Consider the following 16,371-nt stretch of genomic DNA (forward strand, 5'->3'; position numbering starts at 1 on the left):
GAGGTGATAACTAATATCTGGGTAGAACAACACACTGCTGGGGCCAAGAGCGGATTAGATGTTGCAGGAGAAAAGATCCCTACCCCTAAAACATGGCAGTGGAGTCTATCGAAGGCGAAACCCAAGACAAGTGAGGAAGGAAAAGAAAATGAAAAGGCGATAACAAGATACCCCCAAACATCAGTGAGCCCTGGGCTGACCTCAAATATAAGCAATTGGAGGTCAAAGGGGGAGGGATAGATAATGATTTAAAGAAATAATGGCCCCTGACTTTTCAAGTATGAAGAAAACTTTAAACCCATGGACCCAATAAGCTCAATGGGCAGCACACGGCACAAGAAAAAAAAATGATTCGGGGCAACCATCATTGTTTTATTTCCCTTCCTCCTTCCCTCTCTCTCTTCTTCCCATTCCCTCCCTTCCTAACTCCCTCCCTTCCTTCTTTTCTTTTTTTATTTCTTTAAATCCTGGGACATTTTACCACTGAACTACATCCCCATCCCTTCTTATTTTATTTGGAGAGAGCTAGACCCTTCTAGCTAAGTTGCCTAGGCTGGCCTTGAACATGTACTCCTCCTGCCTCAGCCTCCTGAGTAACTGGGATTATAGGTATGCACCACTGTGCCTGGCTGAATTTCTTAAATCTTGGGAAAAACCAGAAAATCTTCAGCCCAAGAAAAGACATATGCACCCATCCATTCAAAAATCTGCAGGACATTTCAGCTCATTTGTGAACTCCAGGTTAGAAGCGCTCTGATGCAGATTGAGAAGGTGAAGACATGAGGACAAATTCACGTAGACCAGTGGTCCCAGGTTGACTTTCTGCCACTCATGAAGTTCCCTTTAAGCTGAGAATTCTGGACCTGTATGGTCCATGTATTATTCTGGGATTGGCTGTGCCAAGTTATGAATGGAGCTTTGTTGCTGACCATTAATTCCAATGTTTTTCTCGTTTGAAAGAGAATTGGCTCAGTTTATAGACTATTTGGTAAATAAGGCTTGGGTGGAAGTCAAATATTCACCATGATGTAGCCATTTGAATTCCTGATATGGTTGACCAGGTATACAATGTGTGTAAAACACAAAAGATTCTTAGTTTTATTCCCCTTGGGGTTCTGGGCACTTTAGACCACACTCAGCTAGCAGAATCAACTTTCTTTCCTCTTGATAAATTCACCATTTCACGATAACTCTTGTAATTTATCCTTGCAGGGTATATACTTTTGGGACACTAGAGGTCTCCACCTTACCATATAACAAATGACATCGCAGAGGAAACCCTACAGGTTCAGCTTCCATGGTAACAAGATGGGTGCTCAGAAGGGAGGAGGCTGAGGAGGAAAACTGCCACAGGGGGACTTTCAAAGCGGGGTGGCTTCCAGTTTCTGTTGGGTCAATGTCAGCTGCTAGTGTTTTGAAATACAGACTGAAATTGAGTAGGCCTCTTTGAGTAGACTTCGGGGAACTTAGATTTTCCATTTGTTTTTCAGATTTCTATTTTTGGTTGGACATCCAAAGCTTCTCAAAACTTGCAGCACTGGAAAAAATCAAACTAGAACAAAATTTAAAAAACAGAAACTGTATGGTGATTATTACATGCACCTGCAGAGAAATTCTTTTCCCCTGTGGATTTTATTTTGATAATCCAAGATCTGAGTGGAGGTAATTAAGTGATTGCTGTCATGTTCAGAATGCATGGGATTCACCTGATTCTAGGGTGGATGCCTGGAGTCTCTTGACTCATCGATACTTGTTTTATTATAATTTTCTGGTGGTTGATTTAGACTCACTCCATCCATCCATCCCTCTACCCATCTATCCACCTATCCCTTTGTCCATCCATCTACCCATCCATCTATCCATTCATCCATCCATCATCAACTCATCAAATCTATTTTCTGTTTTCTATCTACCTAGTCTATATTATCTATCTATATAAACTTATCTTTATTATCTAACCTGCCATCAATATGTCTACTATACGAAGGTGTGCATGCATCTGTATGTTAGATGCCTGTTTAAATCAATAGATGCACACAATTTAAAAACTCTCTATCTGTTTCTCCTTAATATATCACAAATAGATTTTTGTGTGCTATTCTTTCTTGCTTTTTCAATTTTGAGATTACCTTTTGGATTCCTGAGGAGCAAGATATGGGTTTATTTTATCTACTCCCCCAAACATGTAACCCCCCACTTTCCCTGTCTTCTCTCAATTAGGTTATGACTCTCAGTTTCATTAATTTTGCATTAACATAATTGTTGTCATATGAATATTATTCACAGTGGATCTTCTTGATGTATTATGATTACCTTTGCATTTTGAACAGATTTTTCATTGTATTTATAGTTAATAAGTACTTCATTGATTAATATACTTGAGTTTCTGTGTGTCATTTGTCCTCCCATCTCTGACAGAACTGAAATCTCTTCTTAATACACTTAAACACCCCAGACATTCCAATCTCCACATCTGGTTTTTCCTTCTCAGGGAGAACCTTCTTGAAGCCCCCTCACCCTGCTGTTTTGGATTGGTGTCTCTGTAGGCTTACTACTTCACCACTTGGAGGTTCTTTTCCTGATCATCCTGTGAACTCCTTTGTTTCTTTCACTTTTCAGTTGGATCCTGTTTCCATGTTCCTGTGTCTGTGTTTCTTGCTCAGGTTCCCTCCCTTAGAATGCCTTCCTGCTTGGTGAAATATATCCTCTTGATAAAGGGTGTTGGGGAGAAAAGTGTTTGGGAGAAAATTTGCTCGGCCCAAAATGTCTTATACTATGTCCTAACTCCTGAATATAAAATGTTATATTTAAATTTATTTTCTCTTAGAGTTTTGAAAGCATTGTTCCATTGTCTTACAGCTTTTGATGATATAATGAATAAGTCATCTGATACATTCTGATCCTCATCCACTGTGATGACTTCTTGTTCTCTATGGGAGGTTTTTAAAATTTTTTTTTCTTTTTCTACATGACAGTAGAGTGTATTTTGATATCTCATACATACATGGAGTATGACTTCCCATTCTTGTGGTTGTTCATGATGTGGAATTACACTGGTCCTGTACTCATATATGAACACAGGAAAGTCATGTTCCATTAATTCTACTGTCTTTCCTGTTCACATCCCCTCCCTTCCCTTCATTCTCCTTTATCTAATCCAAAGTGCCTCTGTTCTTCCCTACTAGCTCCCCCTACCCCCTGACTTATTGTGTGTTAGCATCCACATATCAGATGTGGATTTTTGTTTGGCTTTTGTTTATTTGGGTTTGGCTTATTTCACTTAGCGCGATAGTCTCCAGTTCTCTATGGGAGATTTTTAAAATCAACCTCCCTCCCTCCCTCCCTCCCTCTCTCCCTCCTTGCCTCCCTCCCTCTCTCTCTCTCTCCACCAGTGTTCTGAAATTTTTTTATTTTAAGCTTTGGTGGGGCGCTCTTTTTTATTAACTTTACTGGGTACCAGAATAATCTGTTCACATTGGAAGCCTGTGTATTCCTTCAGTTCTGGGAACTCTTCTCACACTATTTCTTTCTTGACTTTTTCCTCTTTGATCTTTTTGTTTCCTCTTTCTGTTATCATTGTCTCTACTACTTAGATGTTGAAACATGGACATAAAACCTTAATTTTCTAACATCTTCAAGCTCTCAGTTCAATCTATTTTGGGGGAAGTTTCTTTAACTTTGTTTTCCAAAGTATTTAGTTTTTTAATTTTATTTATAAAACTTCTAAAATTTCTGAAATATTTTTTCCTTCTTTGCATGCTGTCTGATTTTTTACAGCACTGGGTCTTTTTCATGAATGTGATATGGATGTAATAGTCCTTTTTCTCTTGGAAGATAATGTTTGTTGTTACTGTTATTATTTTTGTTTTTTTCCTATTCTACATATTTTCTTCATTGCTTTCGTTTCCTTTCAGTTTTTTCCTTATTATTTTGGTTTCTGTTTGGTTTGTTGCTTTTCTTCAAGTGCTTGACAATTCTTAATTATCATTTATGTTTTAGAGATATCTTAAAATGCTGATTGGGATTTTGATTGCTTGGGATGGACTTGAATATTAGTGGGACTCATCGAAAGGCAAAGAGACAGAAACCCAGCCTTACTCAGGAAATTCCCTACAAGGCTGGGCCCACCAGAACTTTTCTTTTGGGCTCATAGGTTAATTTAGAAAGAAAGTTTATAATTTTCATCTACAGGGAAAATAAGTATTCTTGGAATCACGTGTCAGAAAGGAGAAGGTCTCCTTTTCAATATGTAGATGATTTTATCTTACCTTATCCCCACCCTCTGCTGAAAGTCCCTGGATTCTAGATCTTCACAAGGTTGACTTTTCTAGGGAGCAAATTTCTAGTTGTCTTCTGGCTGTGAAAACTTGTCGAAGAGAACATTTCTATGTCAGAGCAATGCCCTGGCTGAATGCAGAGTATCTGGACACCTAACTGCAGCCTCTAAAGAGTCAGAACTCTTATTGTCCATCTTCTGCTTGACCCTACACTGTTGCCTCCTATGATCTTCTCCATAGCTCCGGTTTCTGTTCCTTTCTGAAATTCTGTGGAACATATAGACCTAAGGCTTAGGATTTTTCTCGAATGTGCCAACTCTTCTTTAACTGTTTTCCAGCTTCCAAAATGTTAACATATCTTTTCTTTCTCCTTTCTTGTTCTCTTTGTCCTTTTAAATAATATATCTTTCTTAAAAAGATTGGGTGGGGTTGGGTAGGAAATGGATGAAAAACTTGCCACTGATCCTATCACCAATGCACTATGCTTCTTTACTCTCTTGGACAACGTAAAAGCTAGAAGAATCTTTCTGTTTTAGTCAAGATACAATTCACACATATATTTCTTACTTGTAATTTATTTAATTTTTACTTCTGCCAGTGCTGTTTTCCCCAAATTCAAGCTAACCAAAACAGCTAGATTCTGTCCTTCATATAACAATGACCTTCGATTATTTGACCATAATGACCATAGGTTCCCCCCCACCCCCCACCCCGCTCTTTGTGATGTCTTCTTTTTTCTAAGCAAAACATCTTCAGTTCTTTTGACTGTTCTGACGTGGCATAATCTGTTCTCCTTTTATCTTTCAGTTGTTTGAGATCACTCTTAAAATGTGACACAAGACTCTTGGCACATGTGGCCTTTATTTATTTATTTTAATTTTTTTTTTAAAGAGAGAGAGAGAGAGAATTTTTTTAATATTTATTTTTCAGTTTTCGGTGGACACAACATCTGTATTTTATTTTATGTGGTGCTGAGGATCGAACCCAGTGCCCCGCACATGCCAGGCGAGCGCGTTACCGCTTGAGCCACATCCCCAGCCCCCATATGTGGCCTTTAATGTCACCATATGGCACACTGAGCCACATCTGTAGAACTTTAAAAAATTTTTTTTTTTTTTTTAATTTTGAGACAGGGTCTGGCTAATTTGTTTAGGGCCTCACTAAATTGTTGAGGCTGCTTTCGAACTTGCGATTCTCCTGCCTCAGCCTTCTGAGCTGCTGTGATTACAGCTATATGTCTCTACAACTGGCCACCTACTGCCATTTTAAAGAACAAACTTAGGAGAGAAGCATCCCTGACCGTAATCACTTGGCAAAGTTAGCAAAATCCTTGTGTAGGAGGGTGGGCCTTCATCTGGGCCTTGGGGAGTGGGTTGGCTTTGGGGTTGTTTACCACATGTGCAGGACCTTTCCGGCTGGTTGGAGAGAATGAGTAAAAGTTGTGGGACAAGAATTTACATCATGTGGGGAAAAATGAGTCAGCCAGTCTGACAGTAAGAGCTTGTTCTGCGTTTTGTAATAGTTCAATGAATCTCTCTCCTACACACACACACACACACACACACACGTGTGCACCCCCCCCCCCCCCCCCCCCAGAATCCTAAAGAAAGACTTCAGGTCTTGCTCAGCATGCAGTCAGACTCCCACCTCCTTGCTAAACCTCATGGAGATTGCATGGCTATCATTGAGAGAACAGGAGCCTGCAGGGGCTTCACTCCCTGGCCTGCCTTCTGTTGAGATAGCTCCTGAGTACATCAGGGTGTTTTTGGTGACTTAGGGGATTGACACAGATGGACACGAACTACAAACACCTGAACATCTTGGAGGATCCCGCAGTGACTCTATGATGTTGCAGTAACTCTAGGTGCTCCAAAAGTGGCTAGTTCTTGGTCCACCTTGAGTGGCTCACCTAATGGTGACAGGACTACTTCTGTCACTGCTCCTAGGACTGCTCTCTACCTCTTGGCTTCTGTTTGTCATCCTTCTTCCTGTCCGGTGGGTTCTCTCTTGCTCAACTGGTTGCTCTCTCTGCCTACACTTCAGTCATTCACCATAGTACCTACTGGACAAAGCTCTTGCCTCCAGGGCTTTGCCTACACCAGCCCCACACCTACATCCCAATTAGCCCACCACTAACCAATTCCTTCACTATTCAGCCAACATTTAATTGCAGAGCATCTTCAAGGGTGGTGGGGTGGGTAATGAAGGCACAGTCCCCTCTGCACAAGAAATCTCTCACGGATGTTGTGATACCAAAAGCAACATGGTCTTGGCTCCAATGTGTGTGTGTGTGCGTGTGCGCGCATATGTGTGTGTGTAATCAAGTAAAACTCCTAGAGCAAAACAAAACAAAACACTTTTACTATTTTTTCCTACGCTCTGTTCAAACTTGCTCCAGGGGGCCCAATTCTTCCAACCTTTGTCTGGAATCTCAAAGGTCCCATGTCTTTTCTGGCAGAATTAAAAATGTCCTTCAGGCCCTTCTTCAAATTTAATTCCAGCAACCTATGTCCAGTTCCCTGGAATAATCCAAGATCCATTTCAAGTAAATCTTCTTCCCTGTCTAGTCCAGGTGGGCTGCACTGGCTGCTTGGGTGGCAAAGAGAAGTGGTTGCTCTCCCCAAGCTCTTATTTGCCCATACTTCAGTCTTCTTTTGTATTGGATAACCATGGCTTCTATCCCCCACTCGCCTCCCCAAGTTGGGAGACATGAGGAGGAAAGGAGTGATGGGAATAGCCTTCCTTGGTTTGGACTGTCCTGAATGAATTCTGGCATTTCTGGGTCTGGGAGAGGATTAAAGTTGAATATTCTCATATTCTCTCTCTCTCTCCCCCCCACCCCCAGGGATTGAACCCAGGAACTCTTAACCACTGAGTCACACCCCCAGCCATTTTAAAAAATTTATTTATTTATTTAGAGACAGGGCCTTGTTAAGGCTTTGGGGTTATAGGGGTTATAGGAGGTGGGAGTCTGACTGCATACCCAGCCGAGATACTCTTATGGGATCCTTGATGGGTACTCTGGAGGAAGATGCTTTCCAGGCTGAGATCTCCACCTGCAGATTTTTGATGTGGGCAATAGAATCTCCCTGCCTGGTTGGTGGTATATGTAGTCTTCCTCCACTCCTAATACAGTCCTACCAGGCAGGAGCCGAGCAGACCCTGGGTGGCGCTCTCTCAGTGCCTCATGTCTTACACGCCAGCAGTGCTCTTGCCTCATTTGCTAGCAAGTGCAAAAGTAGTGAAGAATCTGTGAGAAGAGCCAAAGTCTTATTCCATATCTTCTGAAAAGAAAGACCAATCTCTGCTCCAATACCTTTGGCTGGGCCCAAGGAAAAATCCTCATTTCTACTGGCAAGATGGAGTCTAGGTACCAGTGCAATGTGGGAAGGGGCTAGAAGTGGTGGCCAGAAGACCAGTAAGCCTGGTGTGGCCCTGAACTTGGGGAGTCCCATTTGAACTCTACAAATAACAGTTATTGGCCATTGATGGACGGAGGCAGATGGAATTCTATAATCAGGAGCGAAGCAGTATCTGATGTTAAGAGGTCTGGACTCAGGTGTCTACCTGGCAATTTTCTAGTGTGACTTTAGGTAAGTCCTTATTTCCCTGCACCTCAGTTTCCTCACCTATAAGTTTATTAGTAAGTAATTTCAGAGGACTTTTGTAAGAATAGAATGGAGTATGTTTGTACTTTGTAGAGTCTGAAATACAAGCAATTATTAACATTGGTAATCATCCAACAAATTCACATAGGCAACTCTTACTAAAAACCAGTGATGAATGAGGCATTATTTTGGGAATAGTGAAGGGGATTGAAAAGGTGGAAGGCTATTATTTCTAAGTGCCAACAGTCTTTATTTACATGTCTGTCTCCAGGTGGGGGCACTGTGGGGTCTCTGGGCAGCAGGAGGTTGCTGGGTACCTGGGGCTGTGGGGAATCACCCTGAGGGAGAGGAGACCTGAAAGGAAAAGGGGCGGGGTGTGCCCAGCTGGCCCCAAGTCTGCAGAGCGGAATCGGTGAGTGTCTCTGTGTGTGGAAAGTATTGCTCACTGACTTTCAGCTTCTCAGGATTTTGATTCAGATTAGAACCAGAAGACGTTCAAACTAGAGGGAAATTTAGATATCATCTTGCTGACCCTCTTATTTTGAGGCCCCCAAAGATGAAATGACTTGTTTCAAGGTTTCACAGAAAATTCAAAGCAGAGCAATGTCGGGAACAAAGGTCATCCCTTCCTTCAGGCGGTACCCGCCAGGCCCTGAGAACATTTTATTTGGAGAAAGGAAGGACCAGCATTGCCGTTCCATGCAACCAGAGATCTGAAGTCTCAGTAATTTTCAGAATACCTAAGTGGATGCTTCTGAAAAGAGACACCTGCCTTTTACATCAGACCAGTTCTTGGTGTTCAAGACAGCAGAATATTTCTTTTTTTAAAAAAATACCACAATAGCCTCAATACACTCAGCAGACTGTCAGCTTGCTTCTATTATTGCCTTAAGGTCACATGAATCCCTAGCCCTTGGCCTCCTATACTGTTTTATTTTCCCATAGCAGACTTTTCCTGTCTGGAGCAATTGAGTTGCCCAGGCATTTGTAGATGATTTTTAAAATAGGTTACTATTGGTGCTAAAAACAGGGAAGGGTGAGGAATAGGAGCAGGGTCACCAGGGGTTAACTTTACAGTCCTATTGAGTTTGAAGTTCAACACACTAACAATGTGATGGTTCTTGTGGGCCGGTTGCTTTCCCAGGTTTTGATCCTCTCAGCAAAACTGCATGCAGTGTCCTATCTCACTCCATCTTCCTGGCCAAAGAGTGGGTTGCAGAATCCAAGACAGGAAGACACAAGCGTTTTTCAATGGCCCTATAGTATTCTAGCAGGAAACTGTAGGTAAATAATCTACCCCAAATGGACTTCCTCATTTCCTCCAGTTTGATGGTGTGTTACTTTGTCTTGTTGAGGTATTTTGCTTACTTTCTTTTTTGCTGTATCTCATTCAAGCAAGTGTGATTTAGAAGGGCAAGATGTTGGACTTTATTTTAAATATATTGTCAAACGTATGTTTCCAGTTCTCCTGACGAGCTAAGGTGGTCACTACCATGCATGGTACACACATTTCATATCGCAAAATCCTACCCCATGTCTAGGTGTACTTCATGCTCTAAATGTCACAGGTGACTGACAAAACATAGAGATTTGATTGGAAAAAAGAAATAGTGGTACAATGAGATAAAGAGAAATTGCATGGTGGATTTCTGGTGGCAGAATTCAAGTCAGAGTGAAGACCGTGCACAGAGCCCCCACCCCAATATTACCTGCACTGTTAATTGATCATTTTGCAGCATGAGTTTTTAATATTTGTGCTACAAAATATTTTTTTTAAAAAATATAGGATGAGATAATATGAAATATTTTTCAAATAGCCTAAGATAATAAATAATGTAGACTTCCTCCTCTACTGGTAAATATTCCAGCAAGTTCTTGGTTCTGTGTATTGCCATTTTGAAGAGACCTGGTTTCTCTGGGGCAGAGTGGTTGGTGGGTGCTCTTTGGGTGGTGTGGTGTAGTGGTTTTGGAGAGGAATAGATTTGAATCAGCATAGGGCTTCCTTTTTGATGATCTGCTGGTTTTTTCCTTGTTTTTCAAAAAAGTTATGCAAGGAGGACCCCTTGAGCCCCCAGGAAGAGCTGTCCCTTTATGGAGTGAGCCTGATTGGTTAACCTAGAAAGGAAGAGAAAGCAATAAGCATTATTCCAGGTCATCCAAAGCTAGCCAAGGATCTAACTACTTGCCATGCAACCTGTCTTGATATGGCTTGCTAGATTCTGAATATTAATGCTAGGAGAAAGGGAATGAATGAGCCTTTTTGCCTAGTGTCTATCATTTCTCCATCTTATTTGCCCATATTCAGGATTGATACTCAAAATTCCCAAATAACCTCCATAGCTTGGTCAATCAGAAGAGATGCTAGTCTGCAAACATCCCAGGCCTACATGTTAGTGTGTGCCCACTGGAAACCAGCCCTACCCAGGACTCTTTCTCCATCATAGATACGCTTGGGTACAAAATGCACTAAGGAGAAAAGGAGAAGGTCTGGCTTAGTGACCTCTGGACTGCCCAGAGCCCTCTGTGGGGGATACAAATCAGGTAGAAATTAATAACAGCAGCAAAACTAGCTTTCAAGGTCGAGGTGAGAATATTATCATTCAGTTCTGCCCCTGGAGAGTTTTACTCCAGCAGGTTATTGCCTTGTTGACTTTCTTGAGGGAACCCCCTGTCTTCCCTGTTATATGCATCAATATTTTCAGAAAGATGGAGTGGAACACTTTAAGAGTCCAGACCCAGGTGCCTAGTAAATTGCACAGGGTAAAACAGTTAGTTTCTCTGGAGCTGGGGGTCCTGGGTAGCATTTCTTCCTCATGAACATGGTCTCCCTTTATGGGTTCTGCAAGGAAGACCAGGAGACCAAACCTATCCACTGCAGCATGAGGGTGTGCAGCCTGGGTCACACCTGCCAAGGAACCCCAGGCTTCTTGGAAGCATAGTTAAGACATCCGTACCTTCTTTCCTACAAGACCCTTGGGCCAGCACCGTCCCCTGATAGTTGTTTTAGTCACCTGAAACTTCCTTTCCAATTCTGGTTCTTGCAGGAGCAGAAGTCCCATGGTGTCTAGCTTGCTGAAACTTTGGAGCAAGTGTCAATAAGAAGTGTTGATCTGAGTCCCTTTTAACTCTGAAAACTTTTAAAGGGATTAGCCAATATAGCTCAAGGAGTTGAATCCTGATAAAAGTATAAAAGCTTTAAAATAAATAAGCCTCTGAACTCATGTCAGACTTGGGCTCAAAAGAAATAAAATTGCCCTGAAATAGATGTCTTTTCTTTTCCAGCCTCAAGGGAACAGCTAAGCCAGTCTCTGACTGCTTGGTTAATGAGGTCGTGGTGTGTCCTGTCTAATCGTGACTCAGTAGGTCACAGGATCTGAGTTCTGATCTGAACTCTGCCACTGGATAATAAAAATGAGAGCATGAGGGCTGGGGCTGTAGCTTAGTGATAGAGCGCTTGCCTAGCATGTGTGATGCACTGGGTTCGATCTTCGGCACCACATAAAAATAAATAAATAAAGGCATTCTGTCCATCTACAACTACAAAAAAAAAAAAAAAAAAAAAAAAAAATTAAAAAATGAGAGCATGAGTTTCAGAGGTCTCCAAGGTCCTTTCTTTTAGCAGGAATTATATAATCATGATAAAAATAACAAAATGTGTAGAAAAGATGTTTCTTTTAAATTTTTTAAAAAAATATTCAAATAACATTTAAACTTGTCCTTGTAAAAATAGTCCAGATATATAGATAATGCCCTTCTTTGCTTCCTATCCACACCCTCTCTTTTCCTTAGTGGCAGCCTCTGTTATTAGTTTAGAGTCAACCACCCAGGCCTACAGAGGTCTGTGCATTTATCTACACATAGATATTCACAGAAATGAATATTTAATTTTGTTTTTTGCATGTTTTATAATACTATTTTAATTTAATTTTTGCATATTTTGGGGCTGGGATTGTGGCTCAGCAGTAGAGCGCTCATCTAGCATGGGCGAGACCTGGGTTTGATCCTCAGCACCACATAAAAAAATAAAGGCATTGTGTTGTGTCTATCTACAAAAAAGATTCATTCTCTCTCTCTCTCTCTCTCTTAAAAATTTTTGCATATTTTATACATGCTATTTTATTTTTGCTGGTTTTATACATACTCTTTCTTTGCAATGATGATTTTTTAACTGAAAGATGCAAATGTGTGTGTATATGTGTGTGTGTAATTTTTAAACCATTGCATAGTTCATTGTTTCAAAATTTGACTCACCAGCTACTGGTGGGTCATAGAATGTTTCTAAATTTGCTGCCAGCATTAAAAAAAAAGTTTATTATAAATAGAATCATCCTCCAGACCAAGTGGGTCCCATTTTGTATATAAACCTATATCTCACTAGACAGCTCTGTGCTGTGGATTGAACTGCACCTCCAAAAGGAAATATTGACATTCTAATATCTAGTACCTCAGAATGTGACCTTCTTAGTTAACAATTTCATTTGAGTTAAATTGAGTTCATTAGTGTGGGCCCTGATCCAGTGACGGTCCTTATAAAAAAGGAAATTTTGGACACAAACAGATACAGGCACATAGGGAAGACGAATGCAGAGAGTCAGGGAGGGTTCCAAGCATCGGCATGGAAGCAGGAACTGGAGTTATATTGCCACAAACCAAGGGCTGGCTGGGGCTACCAGAGGCTGGCTCCCTGCCGTCTAGGTAGCCCTGCCCGTACCTTGATTTTGGACTTCCAACCTCCAGAATGGTGGGACAATAAACTGTATTTGTTCCAAACCTCTCCGTTTGTGGCATTTAGTTATGGTAGCCCTGGTAACTAACACATGGTAGAAAATGCACCTCTTCCTATGTTCTAGTAAAATATTTTAAAGAAACACCAATTGTTTATATAACACAACTATACCAAAGGGTACATCCAGATGGTTTTCAACTTTTTAAATTATGAGCAACATTGCAATGGATATCCTTCATATGCCTCTTGTGTACATGTGAGCGTTTCTTTGGGACTTAGCTAGAGGTAAAATTTTTGGACTGAAGAATGTTTGTATTGCAAAATTTAAAACATATTGCCAAATGGTTCTCCCCGAAATCCTCACGAGTTTATATACCCTTCAGACCACATGCAGAACCTTTATTTCCTCATACCTCCACTGATGCTTGCTATTAGCAATGTTTTAAATGTTTACTTATATAAGGTTGAAATATTATCTTATTATTATTTTAGTTTGAAATAATTGTGTTAATAGTGAACTAGAATATCTTATTTGTACTGACCTTTTGTGTTTTTGTATTGTAAATTTCCCATTTATACTTTTTATGTGTTTTCTTATTTTTTTTTCTTTCTGGAGCTCTTTATATATATACTGTATAATAGTCCTTTGAGATATTTGTGTGTGTGTGTGTGTGTGTGTGTGTGTGTATGTGTATTTATGTGTAATAGTAAATATATGTACTATACAGTCCCACTCTTTCTCATATATATCTCAAAGAACTATTATATAGTGTATGTATATATAAATTTATGTACTCTATAGAGAATATGTTATCCCACCCTTTCTCTTATCTGTCATATTGTTTTGGTGTAGTTTATGAAGTAGAATTACTAATTTCTATTTAGTCAAATTTATTTTTTTCCTCTAGACTCTGCATTTTTGTCTTTATTTTTTAAAAGACTTTATTTCAAGGTCACAAATAGTCATCCATTTCATTAATATACCTTATACAATAACTTTATTTTATATTTAATTATGCATCTCATCTGAAATATCTTTTTGTGTTAGTCTGAGATAAAAAATCTATTTTTCCTTCAAATAGAAAGTCAATTATTGAATAGTTCATAGTTTATCATGATTCAATTTTTTTTCATTAATCATCTACTAGAAATTTTTATATTGACCTTCCTATTGAATTAACACTTTAATTATTATGAATTATCTCTTTTTATTTCCAGTAATGCTTTTTTTAACCTTAAAATTTATTTCTCTTATATGTATACAGCCATACTCACTTTTTTGATTGCTCTTTTTAGGGTCTGAATGGTAAAATTATTTTATGATCTTTAACTTTCAATCTTTCTGCATGCATATATTTTGGATGTTTTTCCTATAAGTAGAATTTAATTATTTTTAATCTAGTCTTAAATGTTTTTAGTCTTTTCATTGAAGCATTTAGGGTATGTATACTTCAATCTACATTGTACTATTTGCTTTTTATTTGTCCCACCCAATTTTAAGTTTCTTTTTTCTCTTTTCTTGGCTTTTGAATTAACCAAAATTCCATTTAAAATTCCATTTTTCTTCTTTTTTCTATTATGAATTTTCTATTACTTTTAAGTGATTTCCTTAGTAATTACACGGTATATCCTGGCTTTATCAAAGTCTAATGTACTTGACAATTTATACAGCTTTCCAGATAATGCAAGGACCTTAGTGCCTTTGATTTCCTTTATTCATCTCCCAAAATGATAGTATTGTTTTGTATTTTAAATTTATAAAGTCCTCTAAAACATTACGATCATTTTTTCTCAGTCAATATTTCACCATTTCATTCTTTTCCTTTTATATTGCTCAAATTTCCCTCTTGGGTTATTTTCCTTTTGCCTCTCATCTTTTAATATTTCTTTTAGTGTATAGGTCTCCTGGTGAATAATATTCATTTTTGAAGGATATTTTTGCTGGATATGATTTGGGTTTTTAATAGAACCTTGAGGATCTCATTATACGGTTTTCTTTCTTTCATTGTTTCTGAGAAATCAGCCATCAGTCAATTTGTTGGTCCTTTGAAGACAAGCTATCTTTTTTTTTTTTCCTTTTGACTAGTCCTTTAAAGAATTTCCTTAGTTTGGTTTTTTTCTTCATAAGATATGTATAGGTGTGTGTGTTTTTTAAACTCTTTGGAGAGCAAAGATATTCTTAAATTTATAGCTTGAAGTATGTCATCATCTATTCAAATATTGTGTCTATCATTCTTCCTCTTTTTCTTGACTTTAAATTCTTTCCTTCCTTCCTTCCTTCCACCAGGGAATGAAATCAGGGGCACTCAACCACTGAGCCACATCCCCAGCCCTATTTTGTATTTTATTTAGAGACCGGGTCTCACTGAGTTGCTTAGTGCTTAGCCCATTGTTGAGGCTGGCTTTCAACTAATGAACCTCCTGCCTCAGCCTCCCGAGCCATTGGGATTACAGGCGAGCACCACTGGGCCTGGCCATACCTTATTTTTAAGTCCCATGTTTTTTACTTTTTATCCCATATTTTCTATGATTCCATTTTTTCCTGATCTATCTTCTAGTGCACTAGTTCTCTTTTCATCTATGTCTAATATACTATTAAAATCACTAATGTATATCTTATTTTGATTAATTTTTTTCCTACAATTTTCATACTAATAGAGTCAACAGTTATCTCCTAAAATTTTTATCTTATATATCTTTGAAAACATTAAATATAATTATTGTAAAGTCTGTGTCTGAAGACATCCATTATTGGGATTTTGTCCTGTAGGTCTATTTCTGTTTTCTTTTTATCATTTATTTGGGCTTTCGTTTTTGTTTTTTTTTTTTATGTCTCCACATGCCTGTTATTTTTGACTGAGCACAAGATATTGCATGTGGAAAGAACCACAGAAGTAATTGGAGGCCTAGGATAATGTTTTCCTCTAGACTGGATTTATCTTTCACTTATGCAAGTCCATGTAGAGGTACTAAAAATCTGGGATTATCTTTATCCAATATCAATGACTTAACGCTGGGTTTTGATGCCTGCTAGAGATCGTCTTCTTCATTTATTCTTATTCTGAAGTCTGCCTTTTAGGGTCCCAGCTCATAATGAGAGTGAATAAATTCCCATATCAAGCATAAGATTTCTATTTTCTTCTTCCTAATGCCATAAGGTTGCCAAAAACATGATTCAGCTTTTCAGCTTCTCAGACATCTTCCCAAGAGCCAGCAGATATCCTCAGAAAAACTGACAGTCTGAGTTTCCCTCTTCCTAACCTTGACCTGTAGTCCTTGATGACATTTTCAGCTCTTCAGTATCCTCAAGTAGATTATGTTTCCACTCTGCCTGCTTTTCTGGCTCTCCTCAGTGAAAAGGGAGTTCTGAATTTTCAAGTCCTCTATTTTATTTCAGGATTATAATAATAAGATGATCCACTTTCAATTATTTAACTAAATTCAAAAAGGGAAAACAACAAAATTTTTTTTCTTCATGGGTGTGCTCTACTCACAGATTTTAACATTAGGATCATGGTAGCTTCCTAGAATTTAGTTCAGAAACTTTTCAACTTTCTCCACTCCAGGACAATTTTTATAACACATATATGTCTCTTTAAATTCAACAAAAGTAATCCATAAAGACATTTGGATTTGATTATGTATTTTAACTGGTGGGGATCTTTGGCTATCTTTTTTTGTTTTTTCTTTCATTTTTTTTTAATATTAGAGTTACCATTTTAAAAAATTGTGATAAAATGTACATCATACAAAATTTACC

Source organism: Marmota flaviventris, chromosome 12 (assembly GCF_047511675.1).
Source record: "Marmota flaviventris isolate mMarFla1 chromosome 12, mMarFla1.hap1, whole genome shotgun sequence".
In the NCBI taxonomy this organism is placed as follows: Eukaryota; Metazoa; Chordata; class Mammalia; order Rodentia; family Sciuridae; genus Marmota; species Marmota flaviventris.